Source organism: Neofelis nebulosa, chromosome 11 (assembly GCF_028018385.1).
Source record: "Neofelis nebulosa isolate mNeoNeb1 chromosome 11, mNeoNeb1.pri, whole genome shotgun sequence".
NCBI classification, from domain to species: domain Eukaryota; kingdom Metazoa; phylum Chordata; class Mammalia; order Carnivora; family Felidae; genus Neofelis; species Neofelis nebulosa.
The window spans coordinates 81,559,350-81,572,541 of record NC_080792.1 but is presented as its reverse complement, the minus strand read 5'-3'; the positions used below and the strand labels follow the sequence as shown (position 1 = coordinate 81,572,541).

Sequence of the window (13,192 nt, the reverse complement as noted above, 5' to 3'; positions counted from 1 at the left end):
GCCAGTTTTCAGCAATGGTAGGTAAGGCCAGGGTGTTTTAGGGGCTCACACCAGTGCCTAAACACTGGTCAGGGCCTGATAAATGAGAATACTACTCCTGAGAATACTCCTGAGAATACTACTATTACTCTTACTTCATGAGGCTTGGGGAAGAGGTATCTAAAGGTATAAAAATACCCTCTCCCGGGGAGCCTGGGTGGCTCAGTCACTTACGCATCTGGCTCTGGTTTTGGCTCAGGTCATGATCTCGCAGTTCATGAGCTCGAGCCCCGCATCAGGCTCTGTGCCGACAGCGTGGAGCTTGCTTGGGATTCTCTTTCTCCCTCTCCGTTTGCCCCTTCCCTGTTTGCGCACTCTCTCTCTCAAAATAAATAAACATTAAAAACAATAAAAAATAAATACCCTCTCCTGATGTTCTTGTCTCCATATCTTATATCCCAGTCAAGAAGATAGAAGGAAATTTGACATAAAGGTGTGGAGCCTGGGAAGGAGACACGGGAGGCTCTGTGATGCCTTGGGGAGGAACATTCTGGACTGGAAAACACACCGTGGGGGTAAGGCCCAGCTCTGTGTGACCAGGGACAAGTTGTAATGTCTCCCTGAGCCTCGGGCTCCCAATATGTTAATGAGGACAAAGGATCATCCCAGCCTTGCCCACTTCACGGAGCAGGTGGGAGGACCAATGAGGTCAAGGATACGGAGGGTGTCAGTGACAACACGAAGGGCTGCCATTATTGTTGCAAGAGTGACAGCAGCAAGGCAGAGTGGAAGACATAGTCAGGAGCCAGTGAGGGATGGGAAGGCAGAGAGAGAGAGAGAGAGAGAGAGAGAGAGAGAGAGGAGATTCCCCCGAATCTGTGGGAATTGCTGGCTAACAGTAACTGCCAGCTTGCTTAAGACTAAATTTATTTTTTCTGCTTTGGGGCTTGACTCTGTGAAAATATTTGGTCTTATTTGAGATCGTTTGTTTTTCTTTGTAAACATTAAGTGTCTCTTTATAATGCACTGTTCTCGGGGAATCATGGGGAGCATTGCAAACCAATTTTTTTTTCCTAACCGTATTTTCTTGAATAACGAACTCTACTTCGATTTAAACATTTTTATGAGAAGTTCCCTCTTAATGGAAAAGTGATTTTTCAAAATGCATTTGGCAAGGGGGGAGGGGGGTGGGGCGAGGGATGGTAAAGTTACAGTCTCATTTATTCTTCGTGAAGTGGAAGGGAAGTGGAACCCCGGGGAGACATCGGATAAAAAAAGAAAGTGATAGAATCAAAGGAGAAAAGAAATAATATAATGAATGCACGTGGGCTTTGAATAGGCGTCTCATGATGTGCATAAGCTCTTGGGTTTGAGGAGACACAGCAATGAGTGGTCAGAGCTGACATCTGGCCAAAGACCAGGTCCTGTGACTTAGAGGCACTGCCATCTCACGCTGGGCCCCCCGGCCTCAGTTTCCCCACCTGTGGAATGGGATGAAGCCATCTTCGCGGGGCTGCTGGGAGGGCCTCAGGGAACAGTGAATGGGAACATGCAAGCTGTAGGGTGTGGGGCACACGGAGGTAGGATTGTTATTTGCGCAGTGGGGCCGGGGGGAAGGTTGTACTGAATAAGCTTCAAGACTCTGTCTAGCCCCAAAGATCCAGATTTTGATGAAAACGCACTGACGCACAGGTACACACGTGGTCACAGGTGTAGACATTGACGCACACACTCACAGGTGTGCACGTTTGTTCACAGGTACAGACGTGGACACACGATGCAGATACATAGTCACACACAGACACACGCACACGCCCTCAGACACACCCCACGTTCTTCAAAGGACACAGTCCCCGCTGGAGCCCCTCGTCCCCTCTGCCCAGCTGAACACGGCTCGGAAGTAGAGCCTTATGCTCCGTCCACTCCCTGAGCGGAGCCCCACGTCCTCACAGCCCCACCCCCAGGCTCTGCCCCATGGTGCCCAGAAACCGCTCAATGCTGTCGTCTACCGGGCAATGTCCCTCTTTCTGTCCCCTGTCCTTGGCATTTGGTGACCCCCACTGTGAGCTTTGAGCTTCACGAGCTTCATGATCCTGTCTTTGTTGTGTATTTAAAAAAAATTTTTTTTAAATGTTTATATATATATATTTTTTATTTTATTTATTTTTTTTTTTAAATTTTTTTTCAACATTTTTAATTTATTTTTGGGACAGAGAGAGACAGAGCATGAACGGGGGAGGGGCAGAGAGAGAGGGAGACACAGAATCGGAAACAGGCTCCAGGCTCCGAGCCATCAGCCCAGAGCCTGACGCGGGGCTCGAACTCACGGACCGCGAGATCGTGACCTGGCTGAAGTCGGACGCTTAACCGACGGCGCCACCCAGGCGCCCCATAAATGTTTATATATTTTTGAGAGAGAAAGAGACAGAGTGCGAGCAGGGGAGGGGCAGAGAGAAAGAGAGGGAGGCACGGAATCCGAAGCCGGCTCCGGGCTCTGAGGTGTCAGCACAGAGCCTGACCCCACGAACTGTGAGATCATGACCTGAGCCGAAGTCGGAGGCTTAGCTGACGGAGCCACCCAGGCACCCCTGTAGGGATCCTTTCTGCCTTGTTCATGAATGCATCGTCGGAGTGTGGGGCTTAGTGGGTGTTCAAGAAGTGCCAGTTGAATGAATGAACGGATGAATGAGCCCTACGGAGGGACATGGTCTGCTCAGCCCAGGGCTCTGGACTCTGGAGTCGGCATGGGGAGAAGAAGGGGGCCTGCCCCTGGGCCAGTGCCAGTGCCCTGCCCTCTCCAGCGCTCAGTCAAGCCCCGGGCCCCTCCGGAGCCGACTCTGCTCCATCCACGCACGTCCTCCCTTCGCCGCCTCCTGAGGGACCCAAAGCGCTGGTGATATCCGGGACCTGCCACCGGGAGCTGTTTCTGGCTCATCTCCCACGGCCCCCAAGGTGCCTCCGGAGTTTGTGGGAAAGGATGGGGTTCCTCGGGAAGGCGGGTGCCCTGCAATCCCACCCGCCCTCCGCACGCCAGCTCTGCCCCCTGCCAGGTCCCAGTAGGTCACCACGTGCTGGAACGGGGCTGTGCGATTCGCACATAAACCCCACATCCCAAAGCCGAGCAAATGCGGGCTCCAGCAGTGAAGTGACCGGCCCGAGGTCACAAGCCGGCAGGCGGCAGTCCTAGGAGTTGAACCCAGGCCCCAAATTCTTCGCTGCTGCATTTGCCTGACTGCCCACACTGGGTCCGGCACCCTGTCCGGGGCTCCCTCGGCTTCTGTCTTCTCCACTGGGGCAACACGCCCTCTGTATCGTCCTCAGCTCCTACGCTAGGCCAGGAACGACTCAGGGGCAGCAAGCTAGACCAGTCTGATGCCCCGTCTGGGTCCCCTTGGCCAGGCCAATGTGCCCGCTCGGCAGCCGCTGACCTTTTTTTCTGGAGCGTTGCCTTACGTAGGAAAACTCACTTGCCGGGGGGGTTATGACACCCCTCACTCCAGCTGACCCCAACTGGAACCAGCGACTGGCGGGCAAGGGGAGGCGGGATCAACTCTGCGGCACAAGTCATGCTCTAGAATCCCTTGCGGGAACCAGCTGAGATCCCAGCCTTGCTAAGCGCCTTCTGCCCTCTCCTGCTTTCCTCACTCGCTCTTTCTAGAAAGCTCTCGTTCCAGAACCCACGTGCGCAGGGTGTCATGTCTCAGGCTCTACTTCTAGAGAACCTGACCCGAGACAGGCAGGGACAGCCTGACAATCACTGAGACCCCAGTGTCAAGGCCAAGCGGATGGCAGGAACTTCATGGGCATTTATTGAAGGAACGAGGCATTTCTCCTGCCCTCTGTGCAAAGCTTCTGCTCCAATCCATGGGCCTCCTCAGTCAGGCCGTACAGAGAATCAGTTCTTGTTCAAAGGGAGGAGCTTGGTTTTCTGTGGGCACCACTCCATTCCTGGTGCCTAGATATGGAGCACATAGTAGGAGCTTAGTGAGCATTTGTCAAATGAGTGATTATTTATTTATTTGTTTGCTTTAAGAGAGAGAGAGAGAGAGAGAGAGAGAGAGAGAGAGAGAGAGAGAGAGAACAGCGAGAGCACAAGTGGGGAAAGGGCAGAGAGAGGGAGAGAGAGAGAATCCCACGCAGGCTCCGCACCACCAGGGCAGAGCCCCACGTGGGGCTCAGCTCAAACTCCCCAACTCGTGAGGTCATGACCTGAGCTGAAGTCAGATGCTTAACTGCCTGAGCCACACAGGCGCCCCAGTGAGTGAATATTTCAATGAGTGACTGTCTGCTTTTCTCCATTCCTGTTTATATCCCTCCCAACCCCTCAAGGCCACCTCTGCCATCACCTGCCAGGTATCCTCACCAGCCATGTTCACCCGGGCTGGCTTTGACTTCATACCAAAGCACCTTCCAGCTGTCTGCACACCTCAGAAGTTCACCGAGGGTCCTCAGGGGTCCCCCAAGGGCATGGGATCAGAGTTTCATGCAGAATAGCTCTGTTGGACCTATTTCCATGAGGTTTTGTTTGGACAAAAGCGCTCTGTGGCTGCAAAGACTGAGAAGCCCCTTGCCCCTCTGCTGTCTTGCATTTTCTTTCTCTCTCTCTCTTCCTCCCTCCCTCCCTCCCTCCCTCCCTTCCTTCCTCCCTTTCTCTTCCTTCCTTCCTCCCTCCCTCCATTCCTCCCTTCCTTCTTTCCTCCCTTTCTCTTCCTTCCTTCCTTCCTCCCTCCCTTTCTTCCTTCCTCCCTTCCTTTCTCTTCCTTCCTTCTTCCCTCCCTTTTCCTTCCTTCCTTCCTTCCTTCCTTCCTTCCTTCCTTCCTTCCTTCCTTTCTTCCTTCCTCTCTTTCTCTCTTTTGAGAGACAGTCTTAAGCAGGCTCCATGCCCAGAGCAGAGCCCAATACAGGGCTCCCATCCCACCACCCTGGGATCATGACCTGAGCAGAAATCAAGAGCTGGATGCCCAAATGACTGAGCCCCCCAGCCGCCCCATCCTGCATTTCTTATCTACCCCCCGTACCCTCCTGAAGTGGGGCACAATGTCCTTCATGCTGCCCCATCCAAATTCTGTGTGTAGACATCCTCTTATGTCCCCATCTAATCAGGAACTCCCTGAGGATTCTAGTTTAAGGTTAAAAGCATAGGCTGTGGAGTCAGAAAGGCCCTGGGCCAGTTAATTTAGTCTCTCCTAGCCTCAGTTTCTGTAGCTGTAAAATGGGAAAGTCACAGAGCTACCACCTGAGGGCCGGGCAAGAAATCAGTAAGATGGATCATGTGCTAAGCAAGTGCCTGACTCCTGGCAAAATAATAAAAGGTACCTTCTAGTATTTTTTAATTCCCCAGGCAGTGCTTTGGGCATACTTGGAAATTAACTGCCAAAATAATCAAACTCCTTCAGCCAAGGGAACTAAACCGTGGATATGTGCGAAGCTCATCCTGTCCTGGCATGGCTATTTCCCAGGGACCCAACACCATGTATCATGGCCATGACCACGGGGCTCTAGTGAAAGCCACCAATCCCAGGAGGACACTGGGGACATTCCAAGTGGCAGCTGCATGGCTAAATAGAGCCCTCGTCCCTTGCTGCAAAAGGACTAGAGAAGGAACCCCAATGTTCTTCTGCTTCTTAAGCATCTGGCTTTCTCCCAGATCCAGGCTCGCTGTGCTTAGACAGCAGGGAAAGTTGGAAGAGAATATGGTTTCTCATTGCCTAGATTTGTTGGTGTATCTGCAGCGGCTTATACAAAGGTTGTGCACAGGGCGTGCTCAATAAAAATCGTGGAGTGAATGCAGGCATAGAGGGACGAGTGAATTTGAGCTCTGTCTGCCATGTAATTTCAGCATCTAGGATAGGTGTCTTTCAATAAATGTTTCGGAGTGAATGAATGAATTATAGGTTCACTGCCCTGTTCTCAGTTCTGAGCCCGAGTCCCAGCACTGAGGAGGCGGGTGATGAATATTTATGGAGGAAATGAAGCAGATCCAGTATTTCCCTGGGTAATAACTGGGCTTCAGCTGCGGTTGCCCCCTACCTCCCCACTTGCCCCAGAGTCACAGACATGGGTTCCAGGGACAGAGTCCTCGAGTCCAGTCGCCAGCCCAGCTTGGCCTCAGCCGGGTGGAATGGGGTCTAGAAAACAGAGCTATTTACCTTCCCCCGGGCACACCCGGGAGACTGACTGGCTGGCTTGCCAGTAAGCTTGGAGGGGATGCCCTTGGGGAACACTCACCCCCCCAGATGGACTGTGCCGGAAGGAGCGGAGCACAGTGACCCAGGGATGCCACCAAGGAGCCCTCATCGGCACGGCGTTGGCATCCTTATAACCACACGGGCGCACACACATTGCTGGGGACATGTGGCCACGCCCCGCTGGGCACAGAGCTCTCTACAGTGACCCTTCCTTCCTCCCCTGTCTACACGTGGGAGCCACTGTCCAGAACAGGCTCCCGAGATCCACACGAGTGATCTTGTCTGTTCATCTTCCCAGTGCATCCCCGGGGGCACAGGCATGTGGCTGTGCGCTCGGCCTTGCCCAGCCTCCCCCCTCTGCCATCCCATCCAAACGCACCTTGCCTCTGCCCCGAGCAGACAGTGGCCACACACCGCCCTGTGGTACCACCAAGAGACAACACCACCTGTCACACGGGACCCCTTCCTTGGATCAGAGAAGCCCGATTAGCCAGGAGCTGTGGCTCAGAGTTCACAGCACAGAACCAGAGACAAGTCACGTGTCCCCTCATTGCCTGGAGTTACGGGAGTCCCTCCCTAACCCCGCGTTCTGTGCCACCGACGGACAGCCGCTCCATCCTTCGCCACCGCTGGGATTGACTCCCCCCGCCCCCCACCCCACCCCAACCCAGTGGAAGCAGGAAGTGGCCCGGCCCCTTAGAGTTGCCTGGCCTGCAGGCTGGACCGCTGTCCCCAGAAGTATCTGGATCCTGGGCCGGGGCCCTACTTGGCCCCCAGCCGTGCAAGCCAGAGGCCTCCTCCCGACTCTGGTTTGCGGCGCAGCCGCTTGCCCATGCCTGCTGCCTGTGGGGTCTCCGGCCAGCCAAGCGCATGGGGCCACCCTACAGCACGAGCCGGCGAGTCGGAAGAACGCGGCCTTCGATGCCCAGACAGGCCGGCGCAAGGAACCAGCTCCACACGGGGTGACGAGGAGGCAGCTGGGACCCTAAGGCCTCAATCTGTGCCGACTGATCCTTCCTTCTCCCGTCGGGTTCCCTTTAGCCACGGCCTGGGGTTGGCCCCCGCAGCTGCACGGCCCGCGGAAGACGCCGGGCTGGCATTTGGTCCCCTTGGGTACCCTCCAGGTAGGGCGGAAGCGGAGCAGGTCGGGGATGCTGGGAGGCCCCGCAATGCCCCAGGAGAGCAAACCACAAGGGGAGCCCCCTTCCCGAGATGCCCAAGCTGGCTTCGCCACGCCCGCCTGCCCCGGGGCGCCGGGCCCCCGCCTGGTACTCACCCCGCTCCGCAGAGGCCTCACCCTCGCGTGGTGGCAGCCGCCCCCTCTCAGGCAGTGCTCCCCATCTGGAGAGGCCGCGGCACTAATCAGCCGCCTGGCGTGGTGCGGCCGAGTGGCTGGGGTTTAATTGACACCAGGTGGCCCCTCCCCAGGGGCAGGCTGGGAGGCGGCTCTGCCCGGCAGGGAGGCCAAGCCCCGGGCAGGGGGGCCCGGCACCCAGGCCTGGCCGGTTCAGGCCTCCCCTAGGGAGAGCAGGGCAGTCAGGCAGCTGCGGGCCACCCCTCCCCTCCTCTCCCACCGGCGGCCTCCGTAGCACACTCCAGCCCTGCTTTCCTAGGCTCTGACCTTTCTTTCATTTCAGAGGCAGCAGGGACAGTGACAGCGTCTGCCCAGGAGGAGGGTGGCTCAGGTTTCCCCCCTGACTGGCTGGGGGCAGCCAGGAGTGATGCACTGGGTCCACAGCGGCCAGGCCCGGTCGGCTGGCTCCTCAGGAGGGACACCCATGGGCGTCGCAGACCATCCCCCAGACCATCTTTTATTGAACACTTACTACATGCCAGGCCCTGAACGGTGCCCACATTGTGCAGTGGGAGGTGGGCCTGTAGTAATTCCACTCTGTAGATGAAGGAGCTGAGGCTCAGAGAAGCTAAGCTTCTTCCCGAAGTCACACAGCGGGACAGACACCTAGTCAGGGATTTTAACCACCACCTGTAAAGTAGGTCCCCATTTTCCAGATAAGGTAATTGAGGAGGCCACTTCTCAAGGTCACACAGCAAAGTATGGAATTCGGATCTGTCACCAGATGGGTTGGGCCGGGCTGCCCGGAAAAGTCCAGTCCAGTCGTGGAACAGGCTTCCTCTCCCGACCGACGGGTATCCCTGCTTATATGAGGGCTCCAAGTGAGTCACAGCTGGGGTTTAGGGGAAAGAACAGTGGATGTAGAGTCAGAAGACCTGTGTCGAGCTGCTGTGTGATTTGAGCAACTTACTCTACCTCTCTGGGCTTTGCTGCAGCTGGGAGCTGGGAGCACCGAATGGGACACCATGTGGACAGGGCTTTGTGACTGGGACTCCCTGGGCAAGGCTGGGGATGCTGGGGTGATTCTGCCTCAGTCGTCTTTCCCAGCCCCCCCCCACACCCCCCCACACCCGTGTTTTCTCCCATTACCACCCGGAGCTGCAAGACCCAGCGGTGAAGAGCACACACAGTCTCTGTAGTAACAGACCTGGGTCCAAATCCTGGCTCTGTGCCTCATCAACCACATGACCTTCAGAGGTCACTTCCGTTCTCCGGGTCTCAATTTCTCATCTCTGAAACATGCTAAAGGGCCCTGCCTCCCTGCCTGGGCTGCGGGAGGATCAGCGACGAATGACCCAGCATCCATCTTTTCATTCAACACCACTCATTGAGCACCTACTACGTGTGGGTCACCGTGCTGGGGACATAATGGTGGGCAAAACAGAGTCAGTCCGTGCCCCGGTGGTGGAGACACATAATAGTTAAGAGAACACACAGATCAATATGTAACTCCTTGTACATCCTTGAGAAACAGAAGTGGTTACTATTGTTCACACACTTATTCAGGAAAAGAACTCACATACCTACTATGTGCCAGGTACTGTTATGGGCACTGGGCATGTAGCAGTGAGCCGTGAGGACAGGTCCCGGTACACAGGAAGCTGGCATGTTCCAACAATTAACCATGACCATGTGTAGCAATAACAATTATTACAATTATAATAACATATAATATATAATTATGATTATTATAATATTATCATGTAATAATTAATATTATTATATATTATAATAGGACACCCCCCTGCCCCGTGTGCCTTGATTTCCTCACTGGTAGAATAACATGCCTGTCTGCTGGGTCTGCCCCTTGGGGAGCTCCGAGGTGCAGTGTGGGATTCCAGAACATTCCTAGGTCTAATCTTCAGTGAGGCTCATGGGCTCCTTTTGGTCTGACTTATGGACACCCTGGCAGGCAGCTCATCCCCCTGGCCCAGACCCAGACCCCACGTGGGTTGGGAGAAGCTGAGCCCATGACTCAGCCTGTCTGGCTTGTCAAGTGACAAGACAGCAGGCAGCTGGCTGGGTTGTGAGCCATGGGGCCGTCATGAGCCAGACGTGGGGCAGGTGCCCAGGGTACAGACTGGGGCTTCAGGATGGCAAGGGAGGGGCTCCGGGCTCAGGTGACTTCACCCTGGCCCCGGGTGGCATGTAAAGAGAATATTTTGGTAAGAAGCAGTGAGAAATCATGGAACGGACTGCCTTGTGAGTGAATGAGCTCCCCGTCAGTGAAAGTCATCTCCAGCGAGATGTAAAGGGGACTCCAGAAACTGGGAGAGGGTTCTGGGAAAGGTAGGTGATTTCTATACCTTCTTCAGACCTAATTTTGGACATCACTTTCTCCTGGAAGCTTTTTCTGAGACCATCTCCCCCCCGCCCCCCGGCCAGGCAGGCACTTTGCCTGAGTTCTCGTGCCCTGGGCTTCCCCCTGTGCAAGCCCACGGCGCCAGAATTGCCTGTTCACCTGCCCAATTAAGCCACAAGTCTGAGCTCCACCTCCTCTGTCTGTCCACTCTGTTATCCACCCAGTGCCGCCGATGCACCCATCAGCCGTCCCCTGTCTGGGATCTCACGGTGACTTCTCGTCCCAGTCCCCCCCCCCCCCATGCTGTGCCCTCTTGCGGGCTGCAAGGCAGGGACGGGCACACAGTAGGTCTGTAGAGCAGCACCAGTCAGCACAAATACACTGTGAGCCACAGACCTAGCTGTCAATTCTCTGGTAGCCACATTCAAGAGGTAAACAGAAATAGGTGAAATGAATTATAACATACTTTAACCCAGGAAGGTCGAAAAGGATCGTGTCAATGTGTAATGAACATAAAAAAGTACGGATGAGATAGTGCACGTTCTTCCTGATTTTTTGGAACATCTTAGAAATCTGGTGGGTATTTCACGCTTACATCTCAATTCAGACTTGCCACATTTCAAGGGCTCAAGGGCCACATGTGGCCGGCTGTTCCTGCCTGGGGCAGGTCTGGAAAGTTTTGCTGACAGAATGAAGATAGGAGGGAGGATATTCTTAGCTTAGTGGGTAAGGTGTCCCTATGGGTTGCCATGTTATTCTTTTTTTGTTTTGTTTTGTTTTTACTCATCTCTCTCTTTTGCTTTGCTGGGCAGTTCTCTATGTCCTGTCTTTCTGTCCTTCAAGCCCAGCTCCGTGTTGAGCTGAAAATGAACCAGCTTTTCCAGAACTCTCTCCCAATTTCTGGACCGACTCCCCTTTACAACATCCGGCTAGAACACTTTGACAGGGAACTCATTCACTCACGAGGCAGTCCACTCGGTGATTTCTTACTGCTTCTTACTAGAATGTTCTCTTTACTTCTGACACTGGGTCTCCCGGCGGAAGAGGTGGTGTGGTCTGGTGGTTTGAACTCAGGGGGCTGAGTGCCAATCCTGGCTCGGTCACATAGTTGCATGACCCTGAGCCTCAGTTTCCTCATCTGTAAAGTGGGGCCGATACCACTTTTAGACGACGTATCATCACTGTTCAGAAGGACTTTCTGCCATGACGGACATGTGGACCCTAAGGTGGTAGCGTCTGTCCACACGTGGCTATCACACACTTGAAATGTGGCAGGTGTGCCAGAGGAATCGACTTTTGGATTTTACCTGATTAATTACATTTGAATTTAAATAGCTATATGTGGCTGCTGGCTACCACATCAGAGAGCACAGCTTCCCCGGTGTCACGGGAGGATTGATTGACTATAAAGCCCCAAGTGTAGACCAGGACTTCCCCCACCTGGTGCCTAGTTTATCTGTCCAGTGTGTCTACAAAGACTGTGGAGGCCCCTCTTGAGTAATCGCACATTCCAATAGTGTAAGGAAATCATCCAAGGCCGGGAAAGAAGCATCGGAGGGGGGTAAGGATGCAAAGGGGGCAAAAACCCCTCAACTCTCAGAAGAGCCTACTCTCCCGACATATTGGGAGACTGTAGGGTTGCTTACACTGTGACAAACGGAGACAGAGAGATGCCTCCCACCTAGAAGGAGCATTGACATTTGTCTGGGTGGCTCATCCTAAAATTGCTTCCTGTGTAAGTGGTTTACATGTATTATCTCATTTAATAGTCACAGCAACCCTACAGTCTCCATGGCATGGAGACTGGTATTGTCTCCAATGATGTGAATGGTGAAACTGAGGCTCAGAGAGGTCATGCCGCCTGCCCAAAGTCACACAGCCAGTGAGCCACAGAGCTGGGATTCCAATGTTAAGTCTATGAAGCCCTTGCTCGTTCTCCATAGTGTAACACTATTCTCTGTCCAACCCTCGAAATGTCTCTACGGCTTCTCAGTAACTTTGCATCAGTCTTGACTTTCATCCTATAAGGTCATGTCATATCCCTATCTGTCAACGATGAAAAAAACTGGGCCGCCAATAGGCTCAACAAGTTACTTAATAAAATACTAGTTTAAGGGCATCTTTTTAATAAAATTGACTCAGAAATCATTTTGTACAATTATCTTTTGTATTTAAAAATAAGCCCTGAGTCATATTTTGCTCTGTTCAGAGCTTTCTAATTTACTTAGAACGTAATTGTCTCCATCTTCATGGTTCTGGATGTTTTGCAATAAATACCTCTTTACGAGGCAAAATGGCATTAAGACCTGACTTGACATCGCATGGATTTTGAGCAGAGTTCTGGGCTAGAGACCAGGTCGCTCAGGTTTGTTTAGTTTGTAAGCGACGAGAGTGATTTTGAGCTTTGGAAGAATAAAGAGGAAGGGGGAGAATTGGTTAGAATACGGAGCATCTGGACAGTCCCAGGAATCAAGGTAATGACATCTGGGGATGTCAGCAGCAGAAATTCCCTGACCTTCTTTGAGTGAAAGATCTAGCTCCTAATACTACCCAATCACCCCTGCAAGTCCCAGGTCAGAATTCTAAATTCTCAGGAAAATAAATCTGATTGGTCCAGCATGGGTCACGTGTTTACCCCTAAACCAATCAGCGACCACTGGTGGGCAGAATCATGCAGTGCTGCTATAGAAACGGATGCTGGGATGCATACATCTGCAAGGAGGAGACAAGGTAGGCAGCCTCAAGAAAGGGACTGACGTCAGGGAAAGAATCTTCTTCCCAAAGACATTCCTTTGTGGCTTGATGTCCTCTCACTGTCCCATCTTGAACAGACTTGTCTTCTTCCCTAGAGAGGGCTGACAATTCTGTAATGCAGGAGTCAGCAATTTCTGTAAAGGGCCAGATAGTAAATATTTTTGGCTTCACAGACCATACCTTGGCCATGGCTATATTCCAATAAAACATTATTTATAGAGACTGAAATTTGAATTCCATAAAACTTCCATATGTCATGGAATGAATATTCTTCTGACTTTTTTCCCTCCCAACCATTTAAAATACAAGAATCAGGGACTCCTGGGTGGCTCAGTTGGTTGGGTGTCCGACTTCGGCTCAGGTCATGATCTTGTGGTTCGTGGGGTCGAGCCCCGTGTTGGGCTCTGTGCTGACAGCTCAGAGCCCGGAGCCTGCTTTGGATTCTGTGTCTCCTTCTCTCTCTGCCCTTCCCCACTCACGCTCTGTCTCTCTCTCTCTCTCTCTCTCTCTCAAAAACAAATAAACATTAAAAAAATAAAATAAATAAAATAAAATACAAGAATCAGCCTGGAAAAAAAATAAAATATAAGAATCAGTCTGTACAGAAATAAGTGG

General features: G+C 52.9%; 1 protein-coding gene across 2 annotated transcripts in view; it reads right to left on the bottom strand.

Moving 5' to 3' along the window:
* The window catches only part of NOS1 (nitric oxide synthase 1), a 182,522-nt gene extending 174,774 nt beyond the window's left edge, over positions 1–7,748 (bottom strand). The window contains exon 1 of one of the 2 annotated variants that reach the window (XM_058691151.1): positions 7,444–7,748. The gene's annotated coding sequence lies outside the window, so the exon portion shown is untranslated. The remainder of the gene's footprint in view (positions 1–7,443) is intronic. The other variant, XM_058691154.1, reaches the window with a different exon arrangement.
* Positions 7,749–13,192: the final 5,444 nt, after the last annotated feature.